The sequence below is a fragment of the Hemitrygon akajei genome, chromosome 1 (assembly GCF_048418815.1).
Source record: "Hemitrygon akajei chromosome 1, sHemAka1.3, whole genome shotgun sequence".
In the NCBI taxonomy this organism is placed as follows: Eukaryota; Metazoa; Chordata; class Chondrichthyes; order Myliobatiformes; family Dasyatidae; genus Hemitrygon; species Hemitrygon akajei.
This window is the reverse complement of record NC_133124.1, coordinates 169,506,393-169,517,582: the sequence shown is the minus strand read 5'-3', so window position 1 is coordinate 169,517,582 and position 11,190 is coordinate 169,506,393.

Sequence of the window (11,190 nt, the reverse complement as noted above, 5' to 3'; positions counted from 1 at the left end):
TATCTCTATCAGGCTGTCGCAACCTCCTGTCTTCTCCCCTCACTGTGGAATACCCTATGACTACCGCATTCCTCATCTTCCTCTTCCCGTTCTGCACCACGGAACCAGGCTCAGTGACAGAGACCTGATCACCGTGGTCGTCCTCTGTCAGGTCAGCCCCCTCAACCGCATCCAAAACGAGATAACGATTACTGAGGGCGATGGCCACAGGGGTGCTCTCTACTATCTGAGCTCTCTGACCGTCACCAATTTATTTAACTCTTGCAGCCTCGGGGTGACTAACTCCCTGTAGTTCCTATGCAGCTCATCCTGCAGCTTCTGTTCACTCTGCCTAATAAACTGTAGGTCATCGAGCCACAGCTCCAGATCCCTAACACCGTATCTCAGGAGCTGCATCTCGGTGCACCTGGCGCAGGTTGTGGCAAACAGGGAGACCGGTACGGCAAAATTCTGACCCTACCGGCATGCTCTCTATGCCTAAAAAAAACGCGAAGAAAAAAGGAAAAAGAAGTCCACCGAACACTTAGCCACTTACGTCCGCCGAAGCATGAATGACCCAAAGCCTGTTGCTTCTACTCTAACCACTGGCCTACTCCCGACAACGGCCGATCCGCTTATCCCTCCTGTACTTTCATTTAGTTCGTCGAGCGTAGTTGACGCCGCTGATAGGCGCTGCAGATGGCAGATAAGAATATGTATAAAAGAATAGGGCTTATTGACGAGGTGGTAACGCTGCTGAGACGCCAAGCAGCCTGTCTTGGCATCACGAATAAAATCACTCTTAGCAACTGCCGTAAACCAATGCAACTCTGGAGGACTGTATGTTGTGGTTTGAAGCTGATATAAGGTCCGGTAGGGCCTACGTAGACGATGGTGAAAGTAATCGTCCATCAGGTAGGCCGTCAGAGCAGCTTTAGAGGGATGGCGAAACCTACCCCATAGGCCATGAGATTGGGAGTGACATGCCGTCTTGCGATACAGTTTAATGCACATATTAATAATCCAGCTCCAACACCATATTCATGTTTGTTCAGGACACCATGTTTTGGGTCAAATCAAAGGTGGTAATAAATCAGCATACAGGAGGGACATTAAACATTTGGCTAAGTTGTGCCATAACAAAAACCTCTTACTAAGTGTCACGAAGACCAAGGACCTTTTAGTAGAATTCAGGAGAGGGAAAGAAAAGTTACTTGAGCCAGTTCCCACCGGAGGATCAGAGTAGGAGAGGATATGCAGATTTTAATATCTGGGTGTTAGCATTTCAGACAATTTATTCTGTACCCAGTACGTAAGTACAACTGCAAAGAAAGCACAGCAGAGCCTGTGCTTCCCTAAGAGTCGGCGGAGATTCGGGATTACATCAAAAACGTTGACAAAATTCCATAGGCGTGTAGTGGAGAATGTATTGGCTTGGTGCATCATGTTATTGAACGGAAATTCCCACAAAATGTAGTGGATTTGGCGTTGTACTTCACAGGTAAAGCACTCATGACCATTGAACACAACTGCATAAAACGTTGTAGGACAGCAGCATCCAGCATCAGAGATCACCGCCAAGACACTTTTCTAGCTGCTGCTGTCAGGTAGTTGGAACAAGAGGCTCAAGACTCGTACTGCCACGTTTAGGAACAGTTATTAGCCCTCACCGTCAGTATCGTTAAAAAGAGTTAACTACACCCAGGTGTCAATCCATTGAAATGCTCCCACAATCACTGATCTTACTGTAATGACTCCTTATTTTCTTATCTAATGTACACGTTATTTCTTACTATTTAGTTAAATTTGCATTTGTATAGTTCCTTGTCTTCCAATCTCTGAATGATTAGTCCTGGATCATGTTATAGTTACTTTTTTATTGATTTGTTGAGTATGTCTGCAGGAAAATGAATCAGAGTTCTGTATGGTGCCATACATGTACTCCGATAATGAATTGTATTTTTTGACATTTCCACTTAATGAGCTATCGTGGTCCAGAGATCTGAGGGGAACTGTGGACAGCTTTCGGAGGTAATATCAGATAGGGGCCGATCCAAGCGACTCAGGTATTAATGAACACCCGGCTCACGTCCGCAGCCATAGGCGAATCTAAAAGGAGACCCTCTGGCCACATGGTGATATGGTCTAGCATATTAAAGGATAGATATCATTTGCATCTCTTCTGGGAACGTATGACCTGTAAAAATTGGATGGGTTAGACTTGAACCCGAGAGTATGATGTTGCAGGATTCATTGCATAATGGCTGAAAGAAAATTATAGTAAGGAGCTTAGTGTCCAAGGATATATATTGCATCGAAAGGACAAACAGGAAGTCAGAGGGGGTGGCGTTTCTCTGTTGGTAAAAAAAATGAAATCAAATGATTAGAAAACAGTGACATAGTATCGAAAGTCGTTGAAACGTTGTGGATAGAGCTAAGGAACTGAAAGGATAAAAATACCATGTGATGAGCTATATACAGGCTACCAAACAGTAGCAAGGTTGTGGTCTACAAGTTATAACGGGAGATAGAAAACGCATGCTAAACGGGCAAAGTTAGAACAGTTATGGGGGATTTTAATATACAGTTTCATTGGTAAAATCAGATTAGTCATAGGTTGCAAAATGGGGAAAAGACGAAGAGATTACTTTTTAAAGCAGCTTGTGGTTGAGCCCACTGGGTGTCAACTCTATTGGATTGGGCGTTTGTTCTGCAATGAACCTTAATTGATTATATAGCTTAAGGTTAAAGATCCATTCGAGTCAAGTGATCATAACATGATTGAATTCTCTCTGAAATTTGAGAAGGAGAAGTTAAAGACAGATGTGTCAGTATTACAACGGCGTGAAGCATATTTGGGCCGACCGGTGGTATAATGGCATCCGCAATGGACTTCGAGGCGAATGGTCCTGAATTCGAATCTTGCCGTGAACCAACCTGGGCAGCAGCAATACCTGCAGTAAAGAAAGGCTTTGCAACCTGCTTCCTTATCTTGCCACGACAACATTATGGACAGGCACCAAGTCAGCACGACTCGATGGAACTCAACAACAACAACAAAGGGAATTATATAGGGACGAGAGAGAACTACTTAGAGTTGATTGGTAAAGAACGCTGACTGGGATGACAGTAGTGTAGCCATGTCTGGAACTTTTTGAAGCAATCAGGAACGCGCACGATATTTACATCCCAAAGAGAAAAATGCTTTCTAAAATCCAGAAGATACAACTGTGGATAATATGAGAAGTAGAACTCAACATATAAGCCAAAGAGAGGGCATAGAATAAAGCAGACATAAATGGGAAGAGAGGATTGGGAAGATAGAATGCGAAAGTATACGAGCCAAAATATGAAAGATGATATCAAAAGTTTCTTCAGATACAGAAAGGGTAAAAGCTATACGAGAGTCGATAGTGGACCGCTGGAAAACGATCTGTTGAGAGGTAGTAATTGGGGACAAGTAAAAGTGGACTAACCGATAAGTGTATTTCATCGGTCTTCACAGATGAAGTTATTGGCAGTATGGTGGAAGTCCCAGGTGTCAGCGGTCATGAAGTGTGTAAAGTTACCATTACGTGGGAGAAAATTATCGGGAAACGGAAAGGTCTTAAGGTAGATACGAAGGGTGATTGATAAGTTCTTTGTCCAAGGTAGAAGGAGTGATTTTTAGAAAACCTAGCACATTTACTTTTCCTACATTTACACACTTAGTCCAGCGGTCGTGAATCGAGCATACGGATCCCTTCTTTGTAGAAGTCGGCGTCTTGGACCTCCGGAAGTGATCCACAGCAGTGGTGATTAATAAGTTCGTGTTCTATTGTAGAAGGAGATGAGTTATTAACTTCAAACCTTCTGCATTTTCAATCAGAGTTGAACTGCAGTATAACTCATCTCCTTCTACTCAAGTTTACTGCAGTAACTCAAAAGACGCTTTTGTTACATCCCGTACAGATCAAGTCTTTGAACGATAATGCAGAAAGTGTGAAGTTAATAACTCATCTCCTTCTACCATAGGCCAGGAATTTATCAATTACGCCTCGTAGGTCACATTGACCAGATGGTGCACATAGGAGTGTTCTGAAAGTGGTGGCATAAGAGATTGTAGAATCATTAACAATGATCTTCCAATAGCTAGTAGATTCTAGAATGATTCCGAAAGAATGGAATATTCAAATATCCCTCCACTTTTCAAGAATGGAATGAGACAGAAGACAGGTAGTTATAGGCATGTTAGTGTGAACTCAGTGGTTGGAAAGTTATTGGAGTCAATTGCTAAGGATGTGGTTTTGAGCTATTTGGGGGCACATGATAAAATAAGCCGCAGTCAGCATGGTTTCCACAAGGGAAAATCTTGCCTAACATAGCATTGAAAAAATAGCAAGCAGTATTGACAAGGAAGAATCGTTTAATGTTGTGTACTTGGATTTTCAGAAGTCTTTCACAAAGTATCACACATGAGGATCCTATGAGCCCATGGTATTACAGGAAAGATTGAAATATGTAAAAACAGCGGCCGATTGGCAGGAAGCAAACGTGGGAATAAAGGGACTCTTTTCTCGTTGGCTGCAAGTGACGAGTGGTGTTCTACTGGGGTCCGTGTTGGGATCGATTCTTCTTACATTATATGTCAACAATTTGGATGAATTAAATCATGGCTTTGTTGCAAATTTTGCAGACAATACGCGGATTTTTGGAGATGCAGGTAGCTTTGAGGAGGTAGAACGGCTATAATAGGTCTCAGACAGATTAAGTTGCAGATTAAGAGCAAAAAAAGTTGCAAATGTTATACAGTGTCGAGAAGTATATGGTCGTGTTGTAGAAGAAAATAAAGCGTTCACTATCTTCTAAATGCAGAGAAAATAGAAAAGTCTGAAGCGCAAAGGGTCTCGGGAGTCATTGTGCAGAATTCCCTAAAGGTTAATTTGCAGGTTGAGTCTGAAGTCAGGGTGGCAAATACGATGTTAGCATTCATTTCAAGAGGACTAAAATATAAAAGCAACGCTGTAGTATTGAGACTGAATAAAGAACTACTGAGGCCTCACTTGGAGTATAGTGCGAAGTTTAGTGCTCTTTAACTCAGAAAGGAAGTGCTGAAATTGGAGAGGTATCAAAGGAGGCTGACGAAAATCAGTCCAGAATTGAAAGGCTTGACTCTGGCACTATATTCATTGGAATTCGGAAGAATAAATGTTATCCTCACGGAAACGTATCGAATTGTGAAGGACCTTGAATGAGTCGATGGGGAAAAGATATTTCCGATGGCGTTTGTGCCTAAACCCACAGACTAAGAATAAAGAACATCATTTTAGTACGAAGATGAGGTAAATTTTCTTCAGCCAGAGAGTCGTGAGTCTGTGTAATTCGTTGCCATATGAATCTGTGGAGACCTAACTATATACATATATATTCCTTTTTCAGAGCTACTGGGATCCTATCAGGAACTTTGATCGATAGCCGCACTCAACGCCTACCATTCTGCACACGGCATGTTGTCATTCTTTGAGGTAGCCAAACAGCCGCGTTTCGGCATGCCCAGGTTCGACCTGAACTCGGACACTTTCGAGGCCTGCGTACTGACCCTTAGCGGGAGCCGGAATATCGCAGACAACCTGTGTTGCTGTCGGAGGGCTGGGCACTAGGTAATGGATTTGCCCATTCTTCAGTTGGAGAACTCGAAATAAAAGGCAACGCTTCAGACTGACTGTAACATGGAAATAGAGACTGTTGTCTCCCATGTCACTGTGGAAGTAGCAATGTCTGTTTCTTCCATGTCAGTGAGAGAGAAAGCCCGTGGAATGTTGAAACTTTCGAGTGAACAGTTAGATTTTTACGCACAGTAGATGATTATCTCTCTTTGGGAGCGTTGTCTTTATTTACGTGGTGGATGGTGGGATTGCTGTTGCTTTAAAAAGAACAATTTTCGAGAGAGGAAAGAGGAGTGTGAGCATGGAGGGTTGATGCTGCATGCTGCTGCTTGTGCGTGGGAAGCGGCACGGGAGTTAGGGTGCTTACTTTTACTGTCATACTTTCTTTTGTTCTTTTTTCAAGGATGTGTGCAGAGAGTAAGAGTTTCAGGTTGTATATTGTATGCATTCTCTGATATTCAATGGAACTATTAAACTCACAGTCTCATTGTGAAACCACGCCAGCTGGGGAAGTGGACCACCAGGTCAAACTTGACATGTCAAAATGACACTTAGGATTCGTGAACGGTTACCAAAGTTGTTCGACATGGCGATTACTTTTCGCTCACTGATACAAAACACAGGCTGCATGCAGTTTTTCACGTCCTTTCTAAAGTGGTGCACACAAACTTTAAAACAACCAACTTCTGTGACGCTTTCACTCTCGGATGGCAGAGACCGTAAATGGAGGAAACACAGTACACCTCTGGACTACTGGCATTTCGGTGCAATGGCGACCGATTGAAATATCGCAGAACTGAAAAACTTCTTCATCACTGAACTTAACGTGAGGCAACTGCAAGCCAGTGATTAATGTTCTGTCGGCCTGAACCTCAAAGCCGGCATTGTAAGAACAGACGGGTCCTGAGAGGCAATCAGCCACCGGATTATTTTTCCCTTCGAATTGCTGTCTGTCAGTCGTAAACACCCATGTGGGCTAGATGGCATTGCTGCGTCGCTGCCGAGCAAACAAAGGGTATGACGCTTTAACACCGAGTGCACGGCAGATTTGTGTTCAACAAACGTCATGAAATGCGCACACTCCAATGGAAAACGAAAATATCGGATAAGCAAACAGATACTGAGAACGAATACATTGCTCTCGGGCTTCCAGCCGGGTAAAACGTAAATAACCATTGACTAAGTCTACTAGGGAAAATATTACTTACCGGCAAAACGTTCTGAAAAATCTTGAAAATGTGCGGCACCGGGTGACAATCAGGTGTGGTAGGCTCGTTATAGCGGAGGTAATCAGGCATGGACGGCGACTGCAGTGGGGCTTATGGCCTTTATGGGGCGGTGAAGCCCATAATACCAAGCATTTCCATGGTAACAAACTGACCTCCGCGCTGGCTAGCTTTTCTGTGTCAATATACGCGCACGGGAGACTACTAGTTGTGGAAATGTGTTTTTCAACACCATGCTTTGCGACTGTAGTTGTAAATATGGGCATGGTAGTGCATACGCTAGACAGAGTCGTCGTTGGGAACATTTGGGGTGGTGAAGCCAATAGTTTTTAACATCTACCAACAGAAATATGTGCCGAGCAGAGATATAGTATATTTAGACGTCAATGTTACATAAGGTACAGGAGCATAATCAATCATTCAGCCCATCGGGGCTACTACCCCATCGCTTTAAACCGGATCCCACGCAAACGCATACACCTGTCGTCTCGCCATATCATTAACCATTAGAAAACAGGAAACAATTAACTTCCGCTTTAAATATATCTAAGTGTACCCCACCACAGCAGTCTGTGGCAGAGAACTCCATAGCTACTCTCTGGCTAGAAAATCCTCTTTAGCTCTATTCTAAAACGTCGCCCCTCAATTTTGAGGCTCTGTCCTCTGGTTCTGGATACGCCAACCATAGGAAACATCGTTTCCATATCCACCATATCTAGTCTATTTGACATTCGCTAGGTTTCAATTAGATGCTCAAACATGCCTTTAAATTCCAGTGAGAGAGGCCCAAAGCTGCCAAGCGCACTTCAAATCTTCACCCCTTCAATCACGGAATCATTCTCCTGAACCTCCTCCATCCGTTATCCAAATCAGTGACAAACAATGTGAAAATTAGCTGCCCAATAATGACCCCTGACCAAAACCACCAGTCACTAACAACCACCCAGAAAAGGCTGCCTTCACCATGTACGCCATTCCCCTGTCCATCCCAGTATTTTTTATGTAATGCCACAGGATTTTATAATTTTAAGCTGCTTCATGTGCTGTACCATCAAATGAATTCGGAAAATCCAAGAAAATGAAAAGAATCTCCTCTCGAAGAACTCTAAGAGATGACTCTGTGGTTAAGAAAGCATCCGATGCAACTGTGGGATTGAGTTTAGGCGCCGACAGGTAATGTTACAGCTATATCGGAGGCTGGTCAGACACCACTTGGAGTACTCTGCTCAGTTATGGTCACCTCACTACTTTTGCAATGCAGCGTAGGGAGCGGACCCAAGAGCAGGACACAGGCACGTAAGTATCATTAAAAGATGCGTGTTTGTTAATAATTGTCAGGAAAGCAGGGGTGCGAGGACGGAATGCTTACACGGACAAGGGTGTGTAACAACATCAGGAGCGGCTCGGACACGGAGCCTGGACTTGGACACAGAACCTCAACTTGGACTCGGATTTGGACCGGGAGCATGGACATGGACTCGGATTTGGACATAGTGCCTGGACTTGGACTTGGACTTGGAGTTGGACCCTAAGACTGGAGTTATACTTGGACTTAGACCCGGAGCCTGGACTTAGACTCGGACTTGGACACGGAGCTTGGATTTGGATTTGGGCTCAGACACGGAGAGACAGAATATCTAACTAAGAGTGGAGGTTACGGCCGGACCTACTCAGCTGGAAAAGAAACGACAACACCAAACAGGAAGAGATAATTAATATCTTGACACAGAATAGCTCATGAAGAGGTTGGACTTGGACTCGAAGCGGTAAACGACCGGTAACCACTCAGCTGGACACGAAGGAACAGAATTCCCAACTTGGAGTAGAGGCAGACGGCCGGACCTACTCAGCTGAAAACGAGACGACAAAAAACAAGCAATCACATTCCATTTGTATCTTGGCTCGGAGTGTCGGCAATTGGTCAGCAAATCTCAGCCGGACATGAAAACGACAAAATTGGCATCGTGCAGATCAACACGTGGCTGAAGACATGGTGCAGGAGGGAGTGTTTAGATTTATAGATAACTGGGCAGTTTTCGAGGGAATGTGGGACCTGTTCCGGCGGGACTGTTTACATCTGAACTAGAGGGGGACAAGTATTCCGGCAGGTAGGTTTGCTAGAGAGGCTGCAATAGATTTAAACTAGATATGAGGGGCAAGGGGAACCACAGTGTAGGAACAGATGTATGGGAGAAGGAAGAAAAAGAAGACAGTAAGGTTATTTGTACTGTTAGAGATAAACAGAGAAGAGGTAGAGAATTTCTAAAATGAATTTATTTTAATGCTAGCAACATTGTAAGAAAGGTGGATGAGCTTAGAGCATGGATTGATACCTGAAAATACAATGTTGTTGCTATTAGTGAAACATGGTTGCTGGAGGGGTGTGATTGGCAACTAAATATTCCTGGATTTCGTTGCTTCAGCAGTGATAGAATCGGATGGACACGAGGGGGAGGTTTTGCGTTGCTTGTCAGAGAAATTATTACAGCGGTGCTCTGGCAGGATAGATTAGAGGGCTCGTCTAGGGAGAACTTTTGGGTGGAATTGAGGAATGTTAAAGATGTAGTAACACTTAAAGCGGTGTATTATACACCACATAATGGGGAGCGAGAATTGGAAGAGCAAATTTGCAAGGCGGTAACAGATATCTGTAGTAAGCACAGGGTGCTAATTGTGAGAGATTTTAATTTTCCACACATAGACTGGGAAGCCCATACTGTAAAAGCCACTAGTTTCAATATAATTATGGAAAAGGATAGGACTGGACCCAGAGTTGAGATTTTTCATTGGAGAAAGTCTAACTTCGAGGAGATGCAAAAGGATGTAGAAGGAGTGGATTGGGACAATTTGTCCTATGGGAAGGATGTAATAGAGAAATGGCGGTCATTTAAAGGTGAAATTTTGATGGTAGACAATCTTTATGTTCCTGTTAGGTTGAAAGGAAAGTTTATAAGTTCGAGAGAGCCATGGTTTTCAAGGGATATTGGAAATTTGGTTAGGAAAAAGAGAGATGTCTACAATAAATATAGGAACATTGGAGAAAATGAGGTGCTCGAGGAATATAAAGAATGTTAGAAGAATCTTACATTGTAGACAAAAGTGGAACTGAAAGAGATGGGGGAGATTTTGAACAATTACTTTTCTTCGGTATTCACTAAGGAGAAGGATCTTGAATTGTGTAAGATAATGGAAACAACTAGGGAAGTTATGGAAATTATAACGATTAAAGAGGAGGAATGTTGCTTTTAAGGAATATAAAAGTGGATAAATCTCCGGGACCTGACAAGATATTCCCTAGGATCTTGAGGGAGATTATTGTAGAAATAGCAGGGGCTCTGACAGATATATTTTAAATGTCATTAGTAACGGGGATGGTGCCGGAGGATTGGCGTATTGCTCATGTGGTTCCATTGTTTAAACAGCGTTCTCAGAGTAAACCTAACAATTATAGGCCTGTCAGTTTGACGATAGTGGTGGGTAAGTTAATGGAAGGTATACTTAGAGATGGTATATATAATTATCTGGATAGACAAAGTCTGATTTGGAACAGTCAACATGGATTTGTGCGTGGAAGGTCATGTCTGACAAATCTTAATTAATTTTTTGAAGAGTTTACGAGGAAAGTTGTCGAGGGTAAAGCAGCGGATTTTGTCTATATGGACTTCAGTAAGGCCTTTGAGAAGGTTCCGCACGGAAGGTTAGTCCGGAAGGTTCAATTGATAGGTATTAATATTGAAGTAGTAAAGTGGATTCAACAGTGGCTCTATGGGAGATGCCAGAGAGTAGTGGTGGATAACTATTTGTCAGGTTGGAGGCCGGTGACTAGTGGTGTGCCTCAGGGATTTGTATTGGGTCCAATGTTGTTTGTCATAGACATTAATGATCTGTACGATGGGGTGGTAAATTGGATTAGTAAGTATGCAGATGATACTAAGTTAGGTGGCGTTATGGATAATGAAATAGGTTTTCAAAATTTGCAGAGAGATTAAGGCCAATTAGAAGAGTGGGCTGAGCGATGGCAGAGTGAGATTAATGCTGATAAGTGTCAGGTGCTACATTTTGGTAGGAATAATCCAAATAGGACATACATGGTAAATGGTAGGGCATTGATGAATGCAGTAGAACAGAGTGATCTAGGAATAAAGGTGCATAGTTCCCTGAAGGTGGATTATCATGTGGATAGGGTGATGAAGAAACCTTTTGGTACGTTGGCCTTTGTAAATCAGAGGATTGAGTACCGGAGTTGGGATGTAATGTTAAAATTGTACAAGGGATTGGTAAGGTCGAATTCGGAGTATTGTGTACAGGGCTGGTCACCAAATTATAGGACAGATGTCAAC